At 30.0% G+C, this 12,383-nt stretch overlaps 1 protein-coding gene across 2 annotated transcripts in view; it reads right to left on the bottom strand.

Moving 5' to 3' along the window:
* The window catches only part of LOC129942090 (gamma-aminobutyric acid type B receptor subunit 1), a 561,118-nt gene extending 550,650 nt beyond the window's left edge, over positions 1–10,468 (bottom strand). For both annotated transcript variants that reach the window (XM_056050889.1, XM_056050888.1), the window contains exon 1: positions 8,665–10,468. The gene's annotated coding sequence lies outside the window, so the exon portion shown is untranslated. The remainder of the gene's footprint in view (positions 1–8,664) is intronic.
* Positions 10,469–12,383: the final 1,915 nt, after the last annotated feature.

Genomic DNA, 12,383 nt, shown 5'->3' with positions numbered 1-12,383 from the left:
ACCAGGATCATTTAAAAGCTTCTTTATACCAGCTCATTTCCCCAGTGAACATAAAACAAATGACGCCACAGGATCTTTATACAGGTAGCTCTACAGTCAACTAAATAACAACTTGGAAGAGAGGTATTATTTTAGGGACGATAATAGCATTGCCGAAATTTTAAGTTGGTTAATAAATAACTCAAGTTTCCGAAATCTTAAAAATCTCTGAAATCTCTAGTTTTGATCAGTCATTTGATTTTTTTTTCCATTTGAGCCCAAAACCAAAAACACCTAATTGTGAAAATTAACTATTTACTATTAGTAAACGGATATTTTTGGACAATTCTTAACTTCCCATAGGAAGTTATTGTAATGGGTCCGATTTGTCAAATTGAAAATTTTTACAACTCTCAACGTTTCAAGGTCCCTAGAGTCAAAATAAAAGATTTTTAGAAAGATGTCAGTGCGTGCGTGTGTATGTACGTTCGCGACGTTTTTTTCGTAGTCCATAGCTCAAGAACCAGAAGAAATATAGACTTCAAATAAATTTTGTTATACAGATAATAAGGCAGAAAGATGCAGAAAGGGCTCTCAAGAAAATTCCGTGGGTGGTTTTGGTTAACCCTAAATATCTCATGAACCAATGACGTTAGAGACTTGAATTAAATTTTATATTATATATTGTAACGAAATACAAAACAAGTATATTTTTGAAAAAAAAAAACAATTAACGGTTTTCTTTATAAATCGAAAAAAACTGAAAAAAAAAAAACAAATTGTCACCTCGAAAATTTTACGACCAAAATATGTTTTCTTTTCCAAAACAATTTTGTGCAACGAAGAAAAATGTTTTTGACATCTGATAAAATTTTGAGAAAAATCTAATTGACAGTTTTTTTTAAATAAAAACCTAAAAAAAATATTACTCGGAGTTGGGAAAAATTGAATTTCGACTCAAATATCTTTTCAAAAACTGAAGACTTAGTCTTCAAACTTATTTATTTATAAGAAATTTTGTTTAAAACATGCAGTAAAATTTTGAAAAAAATCGAATTGACAGTTTTTTTTACAAAAAATAAAAACCTAAATAAATTAATAAAAGTTGGTAAAAATTGATTTTCGACTCAAATATCTTTTCAAAACTTTGAGATATTGGTTTTAAGCTACTTTCATCTTTCAGGAAATATTGTTGTCAACATTCAGTTAAACTTTTAAAAAAACCAAATTGACAGTTTTTTTTTAATTCAAACCTTAAAAAAGAGTTAAAAAAGTTGGTAAAAATTGATTTTCGACTCAAATATCTTTTCAAAAATTAAAGAATATGGTTTCCAAGTAATTTTAACTTATGATAAATATTGTCTTAAACAATCTAAAAAATTTGACAAAAATCGAATTGACAGTTTTTTTAACAAAAAATAAAAATTGCACAATAAAACAATATTAAAACTTCGTAAAAATTTGCTTCCGAATCAAATAGTTTTTCAAAAATTTAAAATATTGTCTTCAAACTATTTTTATTTCACAGAAAATATTGTTTTCGATATTCAGAAGTTTTTTTTATAAAAATCGTCCTTTTTTTCCTTAAAAAATAAAATCTAAAAGAAATAGTACCCAAATTTGGTAAAAATTGATGTTCGGTTCTTGATATCTCTCAAATTAATATCATTCATCTAATTTGTAAAAATTTAAGAAATGCTTCTAAAATTGGTAACAATATTTTTCGACTAAAAATTTATTTAAACTGCTTCTTTATATAAAAAATATTGTTATTAATTTTAATTTTTTTAAGAATAATTCAACTAAAAACTTTTTAAAACTAACACGAAACTAGAAACTTTTAAGCAAGACAAATAGACAGCCTCTTTTTTTAAATAGTATTGTGACTATCAATTACCAACATTACTGACCCATTGTAAATATTTTATTTGTTTTGAATAATATTGTAAACAATGATTTTGAATTATAATTAATGCATACAATTCTTTATTCTTTATTTTTCAAAGGGATTACAAAGTAATAAATAACAAAAAAAAACTATGTTCAAATTGGTCTACGTAATGGAAAAGCACGTTTAAGTTGAATTTTCCAAAGGATTTTATTCCAAAGCTAAAGTGAATAAAAGAACTTCAAAAAAGTGTGAGAGAGTATGGATAGATCAAGAAACAAAATTAACAAAAAGAAAATAGGAAACAAAATACACAAAGTATTCACTGGTGGTGGCTAAAAAAAGGCTTCATCACTTTAGAGATTTTAGCAACTAAGCCATTTCGACAAAAACAGGGTCATTCGACTACTCATCTGAATCATTTTTGTTTTGCACATTCACAATAAAAAAAAAATGGAATCACAATTGGTATAGTATTTTATCAGTTCACGTTCACAATACGATTTTTTTTGTCAATTGATAAATTAGGTTGATAGTTGATCTACGCAAAAAGGTGGAATAATAAAAATAAATATCCACTTCCAGTCGACAAAGTTACTAAGAATTTTGTAGGTATTATTAAGATTATCTATAAATTGCGATATTTTTAAAGTTAAAGTTAGTTAGGTTGGCTTCAAAAACGAAAGAATTTCGTGATATTGTCAATTTTTGGTAATGTTGCGTTAATTGCACGGAGTCGACAATTTGGACCTCGTTTCTTAAAGCAACTTTAAACACATTGACAGACATTTTTTTTACCTGGATTTAAAACAAAGATGTATCCCTAACCCAAAGATAAGCCTAACAAACTTTAGAAAAGATATAGTTTTTTTCCAATTCTTTCAAGTAATAAAAATTTGTTTAGAGATTTGGTTTGATGAACTTGACCAAAATTTAATAGAAGAAGATTGAAATAAGAACACAAAAAAATAGTATTTAGTAAATAATAAAATAATTTAATAAAAACTGTCTACAGAATATCCATTTTTTTACGGAAACTAAATGGACAAAAAACAACTTAATTTAAAAAGATCACTCAAGATGAATTTATGGCCTTAAGAAAACTTGTAACTGCATTTTGTACATATCGCACGTTGAAAATAGAAGTGTCACTAAACAAAAAGCCTAGTTTTCGATTTTTAAAAACTTGATTTTACTTCAATTGTCTATAGCTCTAAAAAAAATATTGAATTTCTATATTACTTTGACAAAATATAGTATTACTATCTTTTTATAATATGTCATTTTAAGATTACAAACAAAAATGATGGGTTTAAAGAGAAAAATGGATTTTTGAAAAAGTTTTGTGTAGCGCCACTTTTCTATCGTGCGATATGTAGATTTTATAGTTTTTTCAGTCTTTGATTTTATATGTTAACATTTTTTTTTAAATAAGAAACATGGGGGCTAAGATATTCCGTCTTCCACCATATATCCTTGTTCATTTGGACATATTTAAATACTACATTGTTATGGTACATGTTTGTATGTGTGTAAAGATCACATTTCAGCTCATTTTTGAATATCTGAATTTGGAAACCCTTGGACACAATCTCAAAGTTATATTAGAAGGCTTAAAATGGTAAAAATGTATAACCGGAACTATAGAATAGGGCAAAACAAATTTAAAATACAATTTCCTCTAATTTCTCTTGAGAATAATATTAAAATACATTAAAACATTCCAAAGTTAAAATATGAACAATTTTTTGTGAAAAACATGAACATTTCTTTTTCTGAAGAAATTCTGACGGATTTTTTTCTGAAATTAAACTCAAACAGTGTATGTTAATTAATGATAAAATGTTCTGAGAAAATTAACAGATATTAAGAAATATGTGTTTAAGAAATATTTATATTGTGTTTAAATATATTCTTTTAATTTTGTATGAAAAATCTTCTGTATACTTGAAAAACAGCAAAATGGAAAACTTGAAAATAAAAAAAATCCATGTCATATTAAGTGCTGTTAAAGTAATTGGTTTGATTCGTCGAATTGAAAATGTTGACAATTTTTGACGTTTCAAGTCCATATAATGTAAGTAAAGGATTTTAAGAGAGATGTCTGTGCGTGCGTGTGTACGTATGTTCGTACGTCCGTACGGTTGAGATGTTTTTTTCTTCGTCCATATCACAAAAACTAGTAGAGATATCGACTTCAAACAAGTTTTTTAATATAGAAAACAATCCAGGAATGACTTTTAAAAAGTTGTTTGGTTGTTTTTTTTTTTATTATAGCAATTTAAAAAAAGAATTTGGTTAACCCTAAATATCTCACGAACCAATAAAGCTAGCCACTTAAATTTAATTTTATATTTCACATTGTGACGTGATACCAAACTGATATATTTTTGAAAATAAATCAATTAACGTTTTCTTTATAAATCAAAAAAAGTGAAGAAAAAAAGAATTGTCACCTTGAATGTTTTACGAACAAAAAATATTTGATCATCAAACTGGTAAAAATTTGAGAAAATCGAAAAAATAGTTTTTTTTTACAAAAATTAAAAACCTAACAAAAAAACATTATTAAGGGTTGGTAAAAATCGATTTACTATTTAAATATCTTTTTAGAAATTAAAAATAACGTTTTCAAACTAATTTCATCTTACAGAAAATATTGTTTTCGACATTCAGTCATATTCTTTTAAAAAGAATCCAGCTGTTATTTTTCTTATATAAATTAAAATCAACAAAAAATATTGGATTCTCGACATCTCGTGAATAAGTGAAGGTATTGACTTTGAAATGATTCAATTTTGTGCTGAATTTTCTTTAAAAAAAAAAAACACAAAATGTTCAAGATATGCTGTTGAAATAAGTAAAACAATTGGGGTTCGACTAAAAATCTCGTTAGCAAAAATAGATTTTGAAATCAAGCTATTTCATCACATGCAAAGTGTTGTAGGTTATTTTAAGTTTTTTTGTTTTTAAATCAACTGACAACTTTTTTAACAAAACATGTAAGCCTACAAAAAGAACAACAAACTGATATGACATGTTTTTTAACTCAAATATTAGAAGAACAAAAGAAAAATATTGACTTCAAATTATTTATCTCGCACAAAAAATTGTTATGAATAAATGCGTTTTTGGTATTCCATAATGGTACAGTGAGAAATTTCTACGATCCGCAGTAGCCAGATTTTTGTATTTAAAAATTGGTACAACTGGAAGAAGATCTGTCAGAATAATAATACGAAAAAAAAACAAGGAAATAGATAAAAGTTTTGTGAAAATCACATTTTAAAATTAACTAAGCAAAAAAAACTAACTAAAACTAATAAAATGAACAATTTCAAGAAGAAATGTTAATAAAGCATCTGGAAATTGAGATTCTATAAAAAAAAGTTCATTTAACAATTGCTTTTAGGAGGGGGTTTGTTGGTAGACTACTACATTAACATGTTGTGTTGAATCGAGCTTGAAGATCGCCTCAGTTCCTGTGTTGAGGAGTTGGTTTTGACAGGTAATGAATTACAATTACAATTTAAAAAAAGAGGCTGGGATGCGACCCACACTGATAACTTCCCATCCCGTCTGTCGATTTGTCTTGCTTAAAAGCTTGTCTATATGTACTCGTATCAATTCTAACCAAATTTGCGTACTATTTTTTGTAGATTTTATTTTTTATGAAAAAACGGACTGTTGGATTTTTATATAAAAATTACTGAATATCGAAAACAATATTTTCTGTGAAATAAAATAAGTTTGAAGTAAATATTTTTAATTTTTAAAAGCTGTTTGAGTCGAAAGTAAATTTTTAGCAAGTTTTAGTATTGTTTTTTTTTTAGTTTTATTTTTTTTATCTCAAAGTTTTGAAAAGATATTTGAGTCGAATATCAATTTTTACCAACTTTTGTTAATTTTGTTTCCGTTTTAATTTTTTGTAAAAAAAACTGTCATTTCGATTTTTTTCAAAATTTTACTGAATGTTGAAAACAATATATCTTATAAGATAAAAGTAAACTAAAGCCAATATCTCAAAGTTTTGAAAAGATATTTGAGTCGAAAATCAATTTTTACCAACTTTTACACATTTTTTTTCGGTTTTAAATTTTTTGTAAAAAAACTGACAACTCGATTTTTCTCAACATTTTTCAAAATGTTAAAAACAATATTTCTTATAAGATTCAATAAGTTTGAAGCCTAAATTTCAAGTTATTGAAAAGATATTTGAATCGATATTCAAATATTTATTTACCAACTTTGAGTTATGTTTTTTTAGATTTTTATTTTTTATAAAAAAAAATTCGATTTTTCTCAAAATTTTATCAGATGTCAAAAACATTAATCTTCGTTGAACAAAATTGTTTTGGAGATGAAATCATATTTTAGTCGTAAAATTTTAGAGGTGACAATTTTTTTTTAGTTTTTTTGATTTATAAAAAAAACAGTTCAATGGATTTTTTCAAAAAATATATTTCTTTGATATCACGTATAAAATTTAATTTAAGTCTCTTGCGTTTTTGGTTCGTAAGATATTAAGGGTTGACCAAAATTTTCATCTTTTTTTCAAACTGCTATGGTAAAAAAAAACACCCACGCAATTTTCTTGAGAGCCCTTTCTGCATCTTTCTGCCTTATTATCTGTACAACAAAATTTATTTGAATTCGATATCTCTTCTGGTTCTTGAGCTATGGACAACGAAAAAAACGTCGCGAACGTACGTACACACGCAAGCACAGACATCTTTCTAAAAATCTTTTATTTCGACTCTAGGGATCTTGAAACGTCGAGAAATGTCAAAATTTTCAATTTGACAAATCGGACCCAATACAATAACTTCCTATTGGAAGTTAAAAATGGACATGGAGTCGGTAGCATATTTTTATATGTTGCTGAACTAATCAGTTCTTCATTGTTTACCACGAATAAAACTATCTCGCTTGCACTTCACACATCGAAAACATCGAAACACCATTTGCATTTTAGAATGTCATATTTAATCATTTTTAAACCTTCCTGTGCGGTGGAAACACCAAAAAGATTTATTAAATCTAAACTGAGATAAAACTTATTTATATTTTCTATTGTTTTCTCTTGCAAAAAAGCCCAATTAGTCCATTTTCATTAACAAAACTAAATAATATCAACAGTAACAGATTGATTTGGTTTCCCCAATAAAAACACATGGATAATTTCAAATGCACAACTACTCAACGAACACAGCCATCGAGATACAAATGCAATAACAATCGTACCAACATTTGAGAACGAAATCACATAATATCCATTCGAGACTCGTATAAATGTCAAAAACCCATCAATAGTAAGATTCTACTCTAACTTTTATCGGTGTTATTCACACTATGGATATTGTTTTTGTTATTCGTGTAAAATCCTACTGTACTATGGATAGATTTTCCAACAAAACACGGGTAATATTTTGTTAAAGTTAACAATTTTTGGTTCTTCTAACCGGATTTCCAATGGAATTCTAGAACATAAATAGTAGTGATTTGATGTAATTATATGTTATCAAAGAATCAACTTCGAATACTTTTATAAAATTCTTACAAATGAATCGGTAGATGGGAACCGGTAAAGATACAAAATAAAAGAATAACATTTTCCATTAAAATTTTAAGCTAAAGTTATTTTCATTCAAATAAATAAATGAACTACGTAACCTTTAGAGAGGGACATTTTTCGGGCTATTTTCCTAGGGTAAAACGAAACATTTCTATTTTAATAACATACAAAAGTACCTATAACGATAGACGTTATATAGACAGACAAACTAACTATAAACTATAAACTCCAATTATACAACATCATACGTCATTTATATGATTATTGACATACTCACTACGAGGTTATTTTTTCAAGAGCCAAACCCTTCATGATATAAAAATGTACACAAATTCTCAACTAATTTAAATAATGCAACCTCCTGATGTCCTACTTCTGATGTGTGTACTTTCCCAGGGAGAGAAAAACCGAGTAAATATTTCATATTTATTATCATTTTTTTTTCAATGAAACAAAACTATATTCATTCATAGCTATCTATGTAGGTATTTATAACTTTAACTACCCACCAACGGCATCAACCTAGCTACCTAGCTGATGATAGTGTCCTGGAAAATTTCCATAAATGTATGACTGAAATTAATTTTTTTTTCTTGTTGTCCCTTTGCTATATAACATACGTATGTATGTAGAGATATTACGTATATCTTCACTTTAAGTGACTCTACATCACGCACATTACCTTTACCTCAATGTGAACCCCTTTTTCCGCGACAACCCAAGGACCCTTGCTTTTCCAAAACATACTCGCACCTTCCTCCTTTCCTCATAATATTATAAATGAAAAATATTATGACATGACACTCGGACTTTGGATATGTTCGTTCATATGAATGTAGTAGGTACAAGGTGAGCAAGCACGGCAATTATCCGCCCTTGAGACTTTAACCCACCATCACACAAGCCAAACCCTCTAATTTTCAACTCCCTAACCCCCCATCCCACCATAACACCCTTAGACTAAGGTAGGTATAAGTTCTTAGCATAGGTATCCAAACATGGCAGCAGCGCCACAAACTCCCATTAGCTTAATTTGGCGTCTGATTAATTAACCCCACATCAATCATATTACAAAAGTAGAGAAAGATAAAAATATGAATAAGAAAAAAAAAACTGTTTTATTTTCACGTGAATTATCACAAAGGAAATAAAAGAACGAAGGTCGTCGGTTAGGCTTATATTTCATTCAAGATTTTCGAAATGAAAAAAACTTTGGACTTACTTTTCTATTTCCGTAGATACGTATCCTGAAGCGTTTAATTAAGTTCACTAAGCGCTATTAACACCAACACGTGTATAGCGAGGTAGGTATCCGTATCCTTTTTGAAGGATATTTCTTGAGATATCTTTTTTTTTCACTCACTCAAACACTATATTTTCAACAACAAATGAAAAACTTGATTTGTTTTTCTATTGATAACAACACTTTATTATAACTGACAGACATCAAGAGAGAGGATCCTGTCACACACTTCACTTTTTCTTTTTTTTTTATATACGTAGATATAATTAAACTCACACGCACAAAGGATAAAAATGTAGGTAGGTATATTCTGAGATTTGATGGAACGACTCTTATCACGAACCGAAGACGTCAAAGATGATGTGAAGCAGGATTTCTAGAAAAAGGATGTTTGCTTGTCCGAAACGAACAAAATTAAATTCATAGAAAATTCAAACACGCACAACCGAAAACGACAACGACAAAAAGGACATCACCATTCAGGACCAATAGCAAGACCGATACCGGAGACTGAAAGCCGGAGATTTGAGAACGGAGACGGTGAAGTGATACACCTAATCAGAATAAAACTCCTTGAAATTTAATTATAATCCACCTTGTTGTCACTGAGATAGGTATGTTTCAAAAATTTTGAAGGATAAGGGATTTTATTATTTAAATCTTCCGCACAAAAAAGGATACCAAAAATATATATCATCTTAGGATAATAGGATTATATGAATACATTTCTTTTTTTTTAAGGGAGAACTCTTGTCGGCATAATATAAAGTTGCAAGAATGATGAAATGGAAATCAATCCAATGTAAACACACTCACTTCAAAAACAAAAAAAAAGGACACTCGAATCAAAAACAAAGAAGCAAGAAAAAATCGACGAAATCACAAAAAGGACATCACCACAATCATCATCATCGTGTTTGAATTATGAATATTTCTATTTTCTTTTTATTTTAACTTTTTCTTTTTGCTTTTATTTACAACACGCGTAGTGTTTATTCCGTTTCATATCCTTCCCGAAGGACAACAAGGACGGGAATTCTTTTACGCAATATCCTTGTACGTACACTCGTTGTCGTCGGTCGGTGTTATGTGAATTGCTAGGGTTGCGAGAGGCGGCGCGGAGTCGACAGCGACAACGACAACGACGACAGCGACAACGGGTGGCGGCTCGGAGCGGCGGCGGCGTTGATAGAGAGGGCGGTGGTCGGTGGATTTTGGTTTCGTTGTGGGTTGTGGGGTTTCAGGAGGTGGACGTGGATTTTGGGAATGAGAGTGGTTTCGTTTTGAAAGCCCTAGATAAGGAACACACGTATAAAAGCACACTGGTGAGCGAGATTGAGAGCAGTACGTACTCTAGTACACCATCAGAAAAACAGCAGCCACCAGTACCAGGAGCACAACAACAAATAAAATAAAGGACACGAGACTACACCAGCAGCCACCAGCAGCGAGGAGCAAAAGGATGTCTATACACACACCGCAACGATATGATGATGGGGGGAACCGTACAGATGGGGAAATATATATTTTTTTTTCTTTGACTGCCTTTATATCGAAATCCTTAGGCAGGTACAGAGGATTTATCTTTTTTTAACTTAGAACCTTTTGATATATTTTATTTGAAGATTTCCAAAAAAATTCACTACCATCAAAAATTTTTAAACTTTATTCGAAAATGATTTAAGGATATTTTTCTAAGGCTTTTTTCTCAATTTTTTGAAAATTCTTTTACGCGGAGAGAGCTCCATACAGACCGTACGACTGGAACTCCACGACTGAGAGGGTGGCTCTTCTATGTTCATATTCTTGGTATCATTTCATTATCCTCCAGAGCCAGGAGCCAGCCATCCTCGATTTTGAGGGAATTTCGAAAAAAGCCTTCTCTCACTCCAGTGAGACAGTGAGAGAGGCAAAAATGTTGAAAAAAAGCTCTCTTTTGGTGAGTGAAAAAAGAGGTTATGAAATGTTCACATGACTTTTCACAATTTCCAGTATGAGAAAAGGACACGAAGAGAAAGAAAATAAAAGAAGTAGAAATAGAATGAAAGGTCCTTGTTTTATAGTAAAAAGAGCGAGTGGAGTGGGTGAGAGATGAGGGGGTTGTGGTGGATTTTGAGTGTTTAGAGAATTGGTTCAGGCAGGCGTTGTTAGCATAGGCAGGTAGATACTATAGGTAAGAATCTCGCATTTTTCTGTTATGTCCTTGAAGCTTTCTTTTTCCTTTCTTTTCATTTTGTTATACCTTTGGTCGTACTTGACGGTGGCGATGGCGGTGGTGTTGTCATTGGAATATGGAAACAACATGTGGGTGCAAAGTTATAAGAAGAATATACAAAACAACAAAATACAAAAACACACACAGATATTTAAATTAAAAAAAAAATCATTTTGGATAAATGACATTTTGAATATTTTATTCGAAAGAAAATAACAAATAAAAGTGTCCCTTTTTAACCTGATTAGTTGGATGGAAAATTGAAGATTATGCACTCCAAATGAAATCCCTTATCTACCTACTTTTTGGACAGACAAAATGTGTGTAATTGCTCGGGTGATGAGAGCAATGAATGAATCGAATTAGGTACTTCACTCAGAAAATATAAAAGCACCTGTAACGCTTCGGTAGATTAAAGCGAGGACTTGCCCTGACTTGTTTTTGTGTTTTTGGAGAATCTAGAAGGAGAATGTGTGACGGATGAGTGGTGGAAAAAAGGGACAAAATTAAGATTGAAAAGGAATTAGGGGTGTGTAGCCTTATTTACATAGGTCCACTTGAAGAAAAAAGGTTTAATTTCCTATATTTTTGTATTTATTTCAATTTGCATAAACACTTACCTACATTTAAAGACCCTCTTTTGCCAAAGAATATCTGCGGCTTGCGAATTTTCTTAACATATTTTCACTTTTCAACACATTTGATACAAGTTATTCAATTTTCACTTTTAATACACAAAACACTGCTTTAAATAAATTAAAACAACACAAAATTATAACACTTTCATTTATTTTCTACGAAAACATTAAACCAAAAGACAATTGCAATTGCATGCAACAACATGTTAGTTCAAATAACTGTGAGCGTGAACTGTCAATTACTAATTCGGAATTTACAGTGAAGTAGATGGACTCGTTCAACAAGTTGGTGCATTGTGAAACCGTTTATATTTAAATTCAAAATTTCAAATAATTTTTGTTGGTAATCAATAAAGCTTTGGTCGAATAGAACGTGGACCGAGGGGATAGAAAACAATTTTATTTGTCGCGTTCCCTGGCTTTGTAGAATTTATTTATTTATTTTATGCACACACGATGCGACAGTCAAATTGAAGTGGTAGAGTTTTTACAAAGACGGTAAATGGTCAGGCATCAAAACAGAAAGAGAAAAGAGAAGAAAAGCAAAGACTCTAATCTTAAATACTGCTGCTGCTCATTTTGAAGCTTAACAGTTTCTTAATTTTTCTATTTAAAAAAGGGCACTAGATTTCTTTAGATTTACCTCTAAACCAATTTTTGACGCAGTATATTAGATTTTAGAACTCGGTCAGAAAGCTCATTGCGTCCTGTTTGACGTTTTAGAACACAGAGGGCAGCTACGCTTTTGAGCGCCCCACCACCGGGACGCATTCTGTTTGACCAGGCCTCAATCTGAACTTATGGTGTGTTGAAATTGAGTTGAAATGTTGGTTAAATTTTGTATT

This window comes from Eupeodes corollae, chromosome 1 (assembly GCF_945859685.1).
Source record: "Eupeodes corollae chromosome 1, idEupCoro1.1, whole genome shotgun sequence".
NCBI lineage: Eukaryota > Metazoa > Arthropoda > Insecta > Diptera > Syrphidae > Eupeodes > Eupeodes corollae.
Note: the sequence above shows the minus strand (reverse complement) of the source record. Positions and strands in the feature narration are given on the sequence as shown.